We start from the raw sequence: 14,253 nt of genomic DNA, 5'->3' as shown, positions 1-14,253 counted from the left end.
TGGGCCGGGACGGGGACTGACCTTAAAGACACCAGCACTAAGTGTTCAGAAAGCTGGCCCCATCGACTGTATTCTGATCATTTCCAGTGAGGCTTGGCTCGGACTGGAGACCACCAGGCTCGTAGGGGACTGAGCTGTCGTTCATTAAGAAATGCTTGGAGGCTGGTGAGAAAGGAGTGTCATTGGGAGAATTTTTTCTTGTTGCTATTTGTCTTCATGACACCACGGAGAAGCACAAGGAGATGCAGCCGCGTTTAGTTTGTAACGACCTCTCCCCTCTGTTGATCTCTGACCCGGCTGTTTCAATCACACAGACATGGTACGAACCTCGAAACTGGGAAAAACTCGACCGGGAGATGGTTTAGGAGCCTTTCCCTTTATAGTGCGGTGGGAGGGAGAGAAGTTGAGGAGAAAATCTCTCCAATGAGAAAGATGGCCTCTGGGCTTCGGCTGATGAAGGGTTAACCAAACATCAGGTCCAGTTTCCTGCTCAGCGGTTTGATTGCTGCAGCCAGGGAAACATTTGAGGGAGAGGGGGCTGTTATTGGGAACCTCGTTGTTCAAAGACCTGTCAGAAAGCTAGTCCACTGAACGGGTTGGATACAGAACCCAGGAATTGGGTCTCTTTCCAAACTCAGATGACTCAGATTCTATTGACTTGTCCCTCCACAGAAATTTTCTAGTCGTTGACTACCCTAGTCCTTCCACCTGTTAGATTATTTCCCCAAAGAGGCACCCCACATAGAGGTGTGTGTGTGTGTGTGTGTGTGTGTGTGTGTGTGTGTGTGTGATCTTAGCGCAGGATTCCCAAAGACGAGCATGCATCAGAGTCATTACAGGGCTCATTAAAACAGCAGCAGGCCCACTGTGAGAGTTGTTTCAGTAGATCTGGGTGCATTTCTAACAATTTCCAGGTTGTGCTGCTGCTGCTGGTCTTAGGAACACTTAGTGAGAACCACTGCTCTAAGCCATACTTTCCACTGTCATTTTTCTGCCTGGATAGAATTACACTCACACACACACACATACACACACACATCCCAACACGTACACCAGCATAATAAACATTACATATCATATGTTTAAAATGCCAATTACTTTGATCATTATTAATAACTACTTTGCGTACCCACTGTGTGCCAGTGCTACTAATTTTTCAGCGCCGGTACTGTTGCCCATTTTACCAAAATAAAGTTTGATCCAGCCCAAACCTGACTCCTAAACCCGTGCTCCTAACCACATTAATACTTATTAAGAAGTAATAAAACAATGAGTCAAAACCAACCTACAAGTATTCTTAAGCAATGTCTTTTCTATATTCTAATAAAATATATACTGTCCTAACTCTAAGTAGAATAGAAACTTTCTTTTTCCCTATGTCATTTAGAGCCAAAAAAAAAAAAAAAAGCATATCCAAGGGGTATTGCAAAATTAACCAGCCAACAAATATGTACTGAGCTCTTCCTGAATGCTTGAGGACCACACGATAAGCCAGCTTCCTGATCCAATGCACCACTTGGTGATCCAATGAAACACTTAGGGAACAGTCTAAGATTAGTGTGAAAGTCAGATATAAGGGCCACGAGACTTGTTTTTGCCTTGATAATTCCTAGTACATGCCGACCAGAACATGGCACTGAAACCGTATCTCAGAGCAGCGTTCTCAAGCTTCGGGCAGCATGAGAGTCACCCGGAGGGCCTGTTGAAGCCCACATGCCACCTCCCAGTTTGTGATTTAGCAGGACTAGTGTGACGTCCAAGAATTTGCACTTTTAATAATTTCTCAAGTGATGCTGAAGCTGCTGTCCCGAAACCATACTTTAAGAACCACTGTTTTAGGACAAGCCTTCCGGGATTAACTCCGCTTCTCCCAGTCACCTTTGATTCACTGATTCAGCAGACATTGCTGGAGTGTCTACTGTATGTGAAGCTTCTTTTTTGTTCTGAGGATAAATCCGAGAAGAAAAAATCCCTGCCCTCACGGAGCTCACTATCTAGAACTGACAGCCAACCGGAAATAATAAATATATAATGTGACTGGGGATTGAAAGAAAGACAAAAAAAAGTGGGCAGGTGGAGGGATGCTATTTTAGTTGCAGTGTTCACCTCTCTGAGGAGACAGTATCCATCAAGGCAGAGACCTAAAAGGTGGTGGAACAAGCCAGTGTGAGTGTGGATGTATAGGTGAAGAGAGTTCCAAAGGGGAATTAGCAAGTACAAAGGCCCTGAGGCAGAAATGTGCTCGGTATATTCAAGAACTAAGGAGACGGGTGGCAGGAGGGGGGTGTGCAAGAGAGGAAGTAGTAGGAGATGAAATTCAGATTTAATAGGAATCTGCGTTTTTAAAATGTTCCCCAGGAGAGTCCAATACACATCCAGGTTTGGAAATGACTTCTCAATTGCACTTAACTTCTAAAGCTCATCCAACTTTACTCAATTCTCATCAACACTACTTTGGTGTGTGAGCTGAGAGTAGACACATCCCTGGAGCATGGAAACAAACAATGTGTCCTCCCAGGGTAAGATTTATTTGGCATGTCCAGGGACTGAGCTCTGCATGATTGTTATTCAAAGAAATCATGTCTCCCTCTGAAACAAGAGTCTGACCCAAGCTTGTATACTGAGCGTGGAAATGGAAGAAAAGGGCTGAGTCCAAAGAGGAAGGAAGAGCTTTTGGTGACAGACAAGGTATGGAGACATAGGAGGGAAAGAACAGATATGCAGAGCTATCCAGGGGGACTTAGAGAAGGAATGGAATTTACATGGTGACCACCAGGGGTCTGAGTCTGTGTGAATCAAATGGAAGTGAGAGTGTGTTGGGGAGTAGGGGAAAAGGTTTGGAAAAAAAAGGTCATGACTGTATGCAGACAGGTGACAAAAGAAGCCCCCAATTAAAGTTTCCCTGAAGAGGTAGACAAGGAGGATGGAGAGTGAAAGGCCAGGACTAGATTGTAGTGGGGAGAGCTGGCCCAGGGGAGGAAGGAGACACAGAATCAAAAGCAGAGTGTAGGAGAAGGACAGCACCCCACCAGCCCATTACCCTCAAGTGCTATTTCCCACAGAGTTGCCGCAAACACAAACCGGGCAGTTCTCCTGTCCTTCGAGCACATGGGTATGGAACCAGCTGGCTTTGCACGAGGGATCTGGCATGATGGAGAACACTTTATTCCATAAATAAGTCAGACTCAATTATTTTATATCAAAACAATATCTTAGCTTTTAACGAGCACAACTGCCAATACTCAGAGTCACGCATTATGAATCACTATTTGCTCCTTCCTACACTTTCTAATTTCCTGCTAAGGAGACAGGGCCGAATGGGGTCATTAATCTGAATTAGAAATACTGTGACCTGCTCTGCACTTTGCTCGCTAACTCTGTGTGGCAGAGCTGGATCTGGGGGGGAGGGTGAGGAGGGGAGAGTTTACTTTCTATACAGTTCTGAGGAAGGGGGGGGCGGGAGGGGAGATGCTGACCAAGTTTTCACTGGTAAGACCTCTTTAATTCCAGATGCCATTTGGACATCTCACACTGGGCTTTGAAATCATTGCTCTCATGTTGATGCTTTTATTGGACCTACTGTCAAATGATGAGCTTTGCTCAGCCTCTGTCTGGAACTCTAGAAGACTCACTAAGCAGTCTAAAAGAATGTGCTCCCCTTGTTAGAAAAGAGGGACTTGTGTATTGTTCGGGCTGAGCTGGCATAGCTCAATGGATGTTTCACTGGTGATGCCGTGAAGGGAAGACTCTCAGGGAAGCAGGACTTTCAAGGCAGTTGGTTCAGTAAGTGTCTCTTGCAACTGCTTGCTTACTTCAGAGGGAATACAATGAATGGCCCTCGGAAAAGCATCACCACAAAGCAGCCTTACTATGTGGGATTTCTGGGGCTAATGGGAACTGGGGACTCTCTCCTTGTTCTCCCCAGGCCCCCGAAACAGAACTGCAGAGTATAGCAAACACCTAGTTTAGCAGCCTTCGGCCAAAAGATGCTGTTCTTGACCTACCTCACCCTGCTCTGACCCCTAATTGGTCACACCATTTACTGCTAACAATGCTACTAGTGGAAACTCACTAGAAGTAAAAAGTTGAGTTCCAAAGGGGTGGAAAAATTCCCGCCAGGTCTGTGAGGGTCAGTCTGCAGGTGGAGCCCTAACCTTCTGAGACCATTAAGAAGAACAGCTGCATTCCCTCAAGTCCATCCTGGATGTCTCCCCCAGACCCGGAATACAGAGCTGAAGGAACTGTGGTCTAAACTGAGTCATTCATCTGTCCTATCTGCTGGGCCCCACCACACCATTCCAGAGTTCTTTAAAGCCGGGAAGATGGGATCTTCAAATTTTCTTTATGGCTTGTGAATAGAAACTTTTCCCTTTCGGACTCATCCCCTGCCTCCCTCACCCCCTTCAATGGTTCTGGGTGGTGAGGTCCTTGAAATGCTCCAACTGCAGCCTTGCCCTGAATCTCCTGAACTGGCCCGCCTCCCACAGCCCCCCTCCACGTGCCCCACTGCTTCCTGAGAGACCCAGAGGTGACCGCAGTCAACTTACTCTGGAGCCTTGGGTATTGGGGGTTTTGTTGCTGCTCTAAGGCTATGGAAAACTTGAGTAATTTTCTGTGGTCACAACCCCAGGGTCCCCAGTCAGTGTAATTATAAGTCAATCACTCTGTTCCAACTCTGGTTCCTCTTCCCTTTGGGCAGGTAAAATCATTACCATGGCTCCTTTCTCCCCTCGGCCAGACATTTATACAGGCCATTTACCTCATGTCTCATGAATCTTCTCAACTGAATGTTATTTGGTGGTGGTGGTAGTGGCTGGGGGGTTGTACTTATTTATTTAACTCAGAGCAGCAGAAGGCCTGCCATTGATTTCCCCGCCCTCCACAGCCTCGGGCCACCTTCTGTTTTCCTAAGTGTGAGTGAAGGGTGGATGATCCCCACAAAGAAACCTTCCTGAGGCAAAGCCCTGGAGGACCCCCAACACACAGCCCTCAGCCACCACAGCCTGGCCTGGAGATGCCCCCAGCAGACAACGAAGCCAGGGAAACAACAGTCTCTCCTCGAAGGGAGGCACTGGGGCAGCATAGGGAGAGAGGTCTTTTTGTGTACTGAGAAATGTGAAAAACTCCTTCCAAATTTCCCTTACTACACTAGTTTGAAAAAAAGAAAAGAAAGTGCCTTCTTATGTCAGGTAAAGCATTTCCAAATACAGTATGGTTATTTATGAGAGTTTTACTGAACCAGAACTGAAGGGGCTGTCTAAATTCTCCCCAAAACACCTCCTAATTGTCTTTCCCTTCCTGTTCCATCAGCAATCCTACCCAATAACCCCATAGAAAATGTTTTTATTTTATTTTATTTTATTTTATTTTATTTTATTTTATTTTATTTTATTTTATAGAGAGAGCACAGGCATGAGCCGGGGGAGGGGCAAAGAGAGAGGGGGAGAGAGAGAATCTTAAGCAGTCTCCACACATCTCAGAAACTTTCAAATTCCCCAAGTGATGTTCATTTCCAAAGTTCTGGGTTGACAGCTTCCCTTTCCTGAGGGCATGGATTTTGTGGTCAAACCTGGAGCCAGATTCCCTGTCGGTTCCTGCCCCTCAGGCACATAGTTCAGAGGCCTTGGTGCATTTTTAATTTTGTAGTTTAGCCGCAGTCACCATTTTCACAGTCCTTTCTCACGATCCTTCTTCCTCCAGCGTTCTACAACATAGCAGCAATTCCCTAAAGAGGATGTCAATATAGCCCCATAAAATAACGGGATAGTGTGGTTGCAGAATCTGGGGGATCTGGGTTCAAGTCCCAAGTCACCCAATGATTAGCCATGTGGCTTTGGACAAGATATTCAAACTCCCTAAATTCTAGTGTCTTCATGAATAAAATAGGGGTGATAACACTACCTGTCTCATGGAGTACTTATGAAGATAAAATAAGATAATGAACAGAAATACTTAGCCTGATCCAAAATCTACAAAGAACTTAACAAATTCAACACCCAAAAAATAAAAAACCCAGTCAAGAAATGGGCAGAAGACCTGAACAGACATTTCTCCAAAGAAGACATCCAAATGGCTAACAGACTCATAAAAAAATGCCCAGCATCCCTCATCATCAGGGAAATACAAATCAAAATCACAATGAGATACCACCTCACACCTGTCAGAATGGCTAAAATTAACAAGTCAGGAAACAACAGATGATGGTGAGGATGCAGAGAAAGGGGAACCCTTTTGCACTGTTGGTGGGAATGCAAACTGGTGCAGCCACCCTGGAAACAGTATGGAGGTTAAAAATAAAGTTAAAAATAGAGCTACCCTATGACCTGGCAGTTGCTCTACTAGGATCTATCCAAAGGATACAAACATAGTGATTCGAAGGGGCACGTGCACCCCAATATTTATAGCACATGTTTATGTCCACAATAGCCAAAACATGGAAAGAGCCCAGATGTCCACTGACAGATGAATGGATAAAGGTGGTGTGCTGTGTATATATATATACACACACACACACACATACATTTACACAATGGAATATTACTCAGCCATCAAAAAGAATGAAATCCTGCCATTTACAATGATGTGGATGGAGTTAGAGGGTATTATGCTAAGCAAAATAAGTCAGTCACAGAAAGACAAATACTGTACGATTTCACTCATACATGGAATTTAAGAAACAAAACAGATGCACATAAAAGGGAAAATAAAATAAGATAAAAACAGACAGGGAGGCAAACCATAAGAGACTCTTAACTACAGAGAACCAACTGAGGGTTGCTGGAAGGGAGGGGTGTGGGGGAATGGGGTAACTGGGTGATGGGCATTAAGGAGGTCACTTGATGCGATGAGCACTGGTGTTACATGCAACTGATGAATCACTAAATTCTACCCCTGAAACTAGTAACACACTATATGTTAACTAACTTGAATTTAAATAAAATCTGAAAAAAAAAAAAAAGAAAGAAATACTTAGCCTGGGTCTGGAGTAACACTGTCCAATAGACATAATGTGAACCACATATGAAATTCTAAATTCTCTAGTAGTTTCCTTTTTATGAAAAAGGTGAAGAAACAGGTAAACTTAATTTTACATATACTTATAAATATTATCATTACAAAACAATATCTGTATAAAATACTAAATAAGGTATCTTTAAATTCTTTTTGTCATATGAAATCTTCGAAATCTGTATGTATATGACACATCTTGATGCCAACTAACCACATGCCAAGTGCTTGTGAGGGTGGCTGCCATATGAGGCCGCACAAGCCTAAAACATGGTAAATATTAGGTAAAGCCATGTTCCTTTGACAAAGTCTCTGTCCTTCCAGGCCTTGGATTTCAGAGATATTTGGAAATGAACTCTGAAGTCATCTCTAGCCCCAGTGCCAAGAGGTCATTTTTGAGCTCCAAAGCCAGTCTTTGCCTGCGAGGGACCAGGCAAGGCCTCCGTGCTCACCCCCTGTGCACAGGTAGAGTCCCACGGATGCTCTTGTCTACCATCCTGACTTCCTGGAACCCTACACCTCAAAGTTGCAGGGGCCCTCGGTGGTCTAGCCTAATCTCTTCTCAGGGGTTCGAGCACCTTATACAATGCTCATGCCAATTCCTAAGCCCCTTCTTGAATGCCTCCAGCAGTGAGCAGTGAGCAGTGAGCAGTGAGCAGTGAGCAGCTTGCCGTGCCCCCAGGGAGTGCCTGGTTCACCTTCAGATGACCTAGGCTTAGAAACCCTCCCCTCTTCTCTTCAACTCCTGCTCATTGGTCCGAGTACCAGCCCCTGGGGAGAGAATAAGTCAAAATGTCTTCTGTGTGACAACTTTACCAGGATTTGAAGTTGGTTCTCAGGTGCCCTCTAGGTCTCTTTGCATCGAGGATGAGGTTATTCCCGTGGTTGCTCGTATGACAGAGTGTGAAACCCCTCTCCACACTGAGTGTATGTGCTGGTTGCTATGCCTCCTTTGCAAAGTGCAGCTCCCAGAACTACACATAAAATGTGCAGTGTGGGCCTTGAAAACAAACATTCCCAATTGTGGGCAACCTCACCGCCACTACCATCTTTGCCACAGCCACACCACACCCCCAGCACCAGTGGCAGGCACCCACAAGGCCCAGCTCCATGCCAGATGCCAGGCACTCTCCACTCACCAGCTAAGTGTCCCCCCCCCACCCCCCCCCACCCCAATGCTGGCTCCCTCCCTTCTAGCCTGGATGCAAGGAGGGCCAGGAGCACCAGTATCACCTTTCCTCCTCCCATGCCAGGGTCTCTGAGCCCTTCCCAGCTCCTTCCCGGCTTCATACACAGAGGCAAGGAGCCCGGAGCTGCCTTGGCTTATTGCTTCTCTGGGGATTAAGGTTGCTCCCCCGTCCCTCTCTGGCAGTGGGGAAGCCCTAGGCCAGCCTTCCTCTTGTGTGATAATGAGATTCCTGCCAGGATCCCAGCATCAGCCCCTCCCCTCTAGGAGTCTCTCTACCACTGATTAACTTCACACCAAACTCCCATTAAGGCCCAGTTCAAAAGAGTGGGGTGGGCCAAGCATGTGGCTGTTGGGCGGAGCCACACACACTTCTCCAGAGATATGGAAAGAAAGGAGCAGCTGCATGGGGAGATTAAGCTCGGCCTCACTCCCAAGGATCAATAAATCAGTCAATCTTTATTGAGCTCCTCTGCCCGCACATGCTCATTAGCCAGCATGGACCCAAGAGTTGCAGCTCTGAGTCTGGGATTTGAGGGGGAGGAGAAGGCCACTGTAGAACAGTTTCACCTCTCAAAGGTCAGTGGTTTCCCTGTAGGGTCATTAGCTAATTCACGCTAAGGTGTTAATGACTTATCAGCTTGCTTACTTTCTAAAAGGACTCTAGCCAGGGAGGGCCTGGGTAGGGACCTCCTAAAAGGGTAAAAGATGGAGAAATAAATGCTAAAGGCAAATGTCTCTGGCCATTTTCCCTAGGGCTCGGGATGCTGAATATTCATTAGGGTCAGGAAAGAAGGGAGGAGCAGAGCTGTAGTGACACTATGACTTTCATTCCCCGGTTCTTCCCCTCACCAAATGGGACCTCCAGCCAGTTACGTGGCCGCTTGAGACTCTGCTACCTCACCAGTAAAACAGGCGTGTCCACCAAATAGAGTTGGGAGGAAAAAGCACTTGGTACGGTTCTTGGTTTAAAACAAAACCAAAAACATGGTGATTACTTTTGTTCATATTGAATTAAACCCATACTGACAAGAGCTATGACCTTCCAAAAAAGGGATGGACGGCGGATCTTCCTTGGCCTTCAACTGTGACGATCCCTGTCATCCAGACCTCAGTGGCCTTCTAGGACACTGTCATTTGCAAACTTGTCCAATCTTTTTGATATTCATTCCCATTCATCTCTGTATCCTCCTTACATTACCTCTTAATTAATGAGCCTCACAAATTTTTTGTTCTAAAATCACCTCCCTGAAATGTCAAAAGCAGTCTCCTCAGCCCAGTGTTTTGGGATTTGATAACCAGACTGCATTTTCCTTTTGATTCATAATTTTATAGATTCTGCCCATGTCTTAGCTCAGGCTTTTCCCTCTGCAGAGCCTGTAGTGTGTCCTTCTCTCAATCTTGCCTGCTTCACATTAGTCATCCATTCATTCATTCACAAACATTTATTGGGCTCCCTCTAAGTGCTACTGGTAAGAACGGAACCACAAACATGGTCCCTTTCCTCACAGTCCTATGTACTAGCAGGCAAAGACAGAAAGGAATAGGTAGACAAGCAAATAAGAAAAATAATTCTAGTGTGATGCAGCATGAATAAGTGTAATGAAGAAAACAGACAAGAGGCTGAGCTGTGGACTACTGGAGAGAAGCTCGTCAGGAAGGAAGGAAGAAGTCCTCAGGTGGCGAAGAGCTCAGCACAAGACCCCGAGACGCTGCGCGTGGGGGAGAAGGCACGGGCTTGGGGTGAAGGGCTAGGCCAGGGCCAGGCCATCAAACGGGGCTTGAACTTTATGCTAAATTTGCTGAGAAGTTCTTGTTAGGTTTTCATCATGGTAGTAACAACCTGATGTGTGTTTTAAAAGATTACCTTTGCCAGAGGGGAGGGGTGCCCCCAGAGGGCACATATTGCATGGTGCACTGGGTGTTATACGCAAATAATGAATCATGGAACATTGCATCAAAAGCTGGGGATGTACTGTGTGGTGACTAATATAACAAAATAAAAATTATAAAAAAAAAAGAAAGAGAAAAAAATAAAATAAAAAATAAAAGATTACCTTCGCCATCACATAGAACACAAGTAAGGTTTGGGGAAAAAATATGGCTTGTAAATTTGGAGACTGTTGCTGTAACCTAAATGAGAGATGATGGTGGCTGGGATCAGTGGGAAAGAAGTAGACGCATCCCGCACATTTACGAATTAGACACGACAAAAGAAAAGCAGGGGGTAGGGAGTCAGGTGTCCTGTCTCAGGCACACATTCATTTTGTAATGTCTGTGAGGTGTGATGTGTCAAAAAGGTGGATGAATAGGTGAGCCTGGAGCTTACAAACCTGACTGGACACGAATTTAGAAATTAGACCATAAAGATGATGGGTCATCCACAGGAGTCCATCCATTCACCTCCCTCGTGCCAAGCATTCCAGTCCGTCTCCCGCAGACATGATCTCCGGCACTATTATGTTTGATAAGCAGCAACTGAGGCTGGGCCCATGGATTTCCAGGAGGACCAAGGAGTCCCAGAAAAAAACGGAAGACGAAAGAGGCAGTAGCCCCTGCTACTCACTGTGGGACCGTACCCTCTCACTCAATTCTCAGTACGGTTCTGGAAGGGGTTGGTTTGCCCCCAAGCTCTTTGCAAGTATTATCATATGTATTGTTTGGCAAAATGGCCATCTCAGTATTATTCAAACAAATACTTGGTCTGGCTTTGAAAGTGGAGATAAATGACCATTCCTATCTATAAAATCCTCTCCCTCTGATCGGCACTACATCTTTTGGGCGGACAAATTTACTTTCCATTACTCCTGGTTTTTTGGGACACACATATTTTAGACATTACATATGCCCACAGTTAGGACACCAAATGAAAGGAAATGTAAAGTTTGAGAAACACAAGAAAGGGCAAGAAAAAAGACAGGGGCATCTTTGATTCTGTTGCTACATCCCAGAGGGCCCAGATTTTCGCAATAATTCTTCTGACTAAAATGTTCGATGAATCATGAGCTACCAGAAAAGAGAAACATTACTTAACATTTAATTTTTTCTAGTTTTTACATTTCTCCCATCTTAACAATGAAAGGAAAGTTGGATTCTTTTCCTCCTCTTATGTGTATAGAATCGACTCCTAGGCAAGGTTTAACAAAATTTGAATTTCATACTTTTAAAAATATTTCCAGAGGCTGGTAATTGATAAAGGAGATTCTGGTGAATATGTACCTTAAGCAAAAAATCGCTAAACCATTAAATGTTTTGGATGCTGTTGTATAGTCTTCCACATAAAATTACCAAAATTATCTGCTGTTACCTGCTCTCAGCCGAAGGAGAATAAAACAAAGCCATCAGCATCTGCCGTGCGGGCAACTTTTTTTCAGTTCCAAACTGCAGTAGGGAGCTTGAATTTGCATGCTAAAGTAAATGAAACGATTTGATTATATTTGCTGAAACAGCCCATTACTGTATATCATTTCAGAGACCACAAAATTTAGCACATGTAATCGAAATGGATTGCCTCTTTCTAACTGTGAGGAGAAACTATAAAAACACTGGGTATTGTGATGAATTGAGTTCTCATATAAGAATCTGGTTCATTTTCTGACCATTATCTTGCTGTTACTTGAATACAGTTTAAATACCATATACGTCTGAAGTCTTTGCATCTTGCCTATGAATATGTTGGTATTTCCTTTAGAAAGACTTCATTCTGCATTAATTTCTTTGCATCTCATCTTCTCAGCTAATCAGGTATTTTTTAGCTTCTGATGCCAAAAAGAAAGTATTGTTGGATGCATGAAGTTACTTACTCTATAGAGAAGATTGTCAGCATGTAACAGTTTTAATTTTAATTTAGAAGTTTCTAATGTATTTATTTTCTAGTTAACATACAAAAGAAAATGTGGGTTAAAGGATGGTTTTTTTTTTTAATCTTTCTCTATGGGAGTACATGTGCTTAAGCAAGCCAGCAAGCTAAAATTAGAAATGTTCTTTTGCAAAAAGCACACAAAGTCTACAAGAGGCCTGGGAATTGAACAGAGTGGGGAATAAAAACTAATAAGTCGTGATAAGGAAATATCGGTGACCCAGTGTGAGCCTTCTGTGTAGAGGTTGTGTTCACCCTAGTTACGTACAAAGCCCTTTTCGCTCCTGGTTTCTATCTGAGAGTTTGGTTAGGAAATCAGAATGAAAATATACAGGTCTCTTAACATATGGGGGGCTTTTTTTTTTCAATTCAATTGGGTGGGACTTTTTTTTCATGATCAGAGAAGAAGCATACTGTCCAAAACATCCAAAACCCCCCCCCCGAAAAACCCCCCAAACCAACACCTAACCCTTGAAGAGACATGTCTCAAAGAACTTTTCTCAGAAATGCTTCTTGATACAGAACATCTTAACAAGAATACTAAGTCAATATTGAGGCAAAGATAGAATGATGAGACAGGAATATTATGAAAAAGAAAACTTCAGACTCATGGAAACAAATTGGAAAACCAAAACAGAATAACTAAAGAAATAACAAATAAGTTAGAAAAGCAAGGAACAAAATAAGTATCACTGATAGTCAAATTACTGGCATAGAATAAAGGTTTGAGATAATTAAGGTATATGCACATTTAAAAAGACGAAGCAATGAGAAAAAGACAATAGTTCTAAAAAAAATCCCAATACATGGAATGGTTATGTATTCAAAAACATAATACAGAAAATGTATCAGAGTTGAAGAAACATTTTTTTAAATTATCTATAGTTGGAAAGATCATGTATTCTGAGAAAATTAAATACAGGACTCTATACTAAGACAGATTCTAGTCAAGCTCCTGAATTTCAGGAATAAAACAATTTTAGGCATCTGGACCAGAAAAAGCAAATAACCTACAAGAGATTAAAATCGGGCTGTGTTAGATCAATCAGCGCTGTAAGACAATGGAACAATTGTTCTGAGGTGAGAATTGCATGACCCAGTAATGTGATACCCATGGTGGTGATCAAGTAGAGAAACATTATGAGCCATGGAAGGACGAAGGGAGCATGTTACCCATGAGCCTGTTTGAAATAAACTAGACAATGAACACCTGCCAATTCATTTTTAATTAAAATTAAAAACTCAGAAATAGAGAAGGTATGATTTTTTTTAAGGGACTATAATAGTGAACATTTAATCCACTTAAAAATTGATTCTTAACATACCAAAATTGAAGTTACATCATAAAATGCAATGTTATAAACCCAAACAATGTACAAATAATAATTAAAAAACTTACAAAAATGGGAGGTGAAGGAGAGAAAGGTGTGAAGATGTGTGATATAGGTACTAGGGCCCTCAATGTTGAAAATTAAAATACATAACTTAAAAATCTTGATTCCAACATTAATATGTTTCATGTTTTCTTAACTTTCAAGAGCCCTTTCATGAAATAACATTTCCCTAGATGAGGAAATACATATTTGAAATACAGTAGTTCCTCTGGTCTTACTTCTATAATTTCAAGTAACATTAAATTTAATAATTTTTACTTCAAAATAGCATTTATAATTTTATAAAGATAATGATAAAGTACTTTCATCTTCAAAAAGACTGGAAGCAGAAATGCCAGAATATTAACCAGGGTTCATTTTAAGTCATGGAAATAGACATTATTATAGTTCCATTTTTGCTTTTTCTGCAATTTTTTAAGTTTAAAAATAAAATTAAAGCAAAGGCTAGAGCTGGACCAGGGATATGAGATAAGAATTTGTCCTAGACCTTTCAGATTCCAGGTAGGTCTTTAGGAATTTTTGTACTGAGCAGCTGGGGGACTCACATAGCTGTTTGTATACTATATCATACACACATTAGACTTTATGTATATTGGTATAAATGTTTTTACTATTGGAAGAGGAAATTAAGTAGCCACTTCCATTTTTCATTTTATGTCTACTCCTCTAACTCTGTCCCTCCTCAGGCCCTGGCTTTCCTGTCCTTCCCTCGTTCCCTGGATTGGAGGAAACACAGCACGGTGTCCTGTAAGGTCTGCCTCCTGCTCCCTCGCTTAGCCTCTTCTTAGTAACTTCCTTTTCCAGGC

General features: G+C 43.0%; 1 long non-coding RNA gene across 1 annotated transcript in view; it reads right to left on the bottom strand.

The window, feature by feature from the left end:
* Positions 1–14,253, bottom strand: part of LOC113245427 (uncharacterized) — a 427,039-nt gene that overhangs the window by 46,322 nt on the left and 366,464 nt on the right. Inside the window, exon 10 of the long non-coding RNA XR_008958273.1 lies at positions 11,502–11,602. This is a non-coding gene — a long non-coding RNA (uncharacterized LOC113245427). The remainder of the gene's footprint in view (positions 1–11,501; positions 11,603–14,253) is intronic.

Source organism: Ursus arctos, unplaced genomic scaffold, assembly GCF_023065955.2.
Source record: "Ursus arctos isolate Adak ecotype North America unplaced genomic scaffold, UrsArc2.0 scaffold_8, whole genome shotgun sequence".
In the NCBI taxonomy this organism is placed as follows: domain Eukaryota; kingdom Metazoa; phylum Chordata; class Mammalia; order Carnivora; family Ursidae; genus Ursus; species Ursus arctos.
Note: the sequence above shows the minus strand (reverse complement) of the source record. Positions and strands in the feature narration are given on the sequence as shown.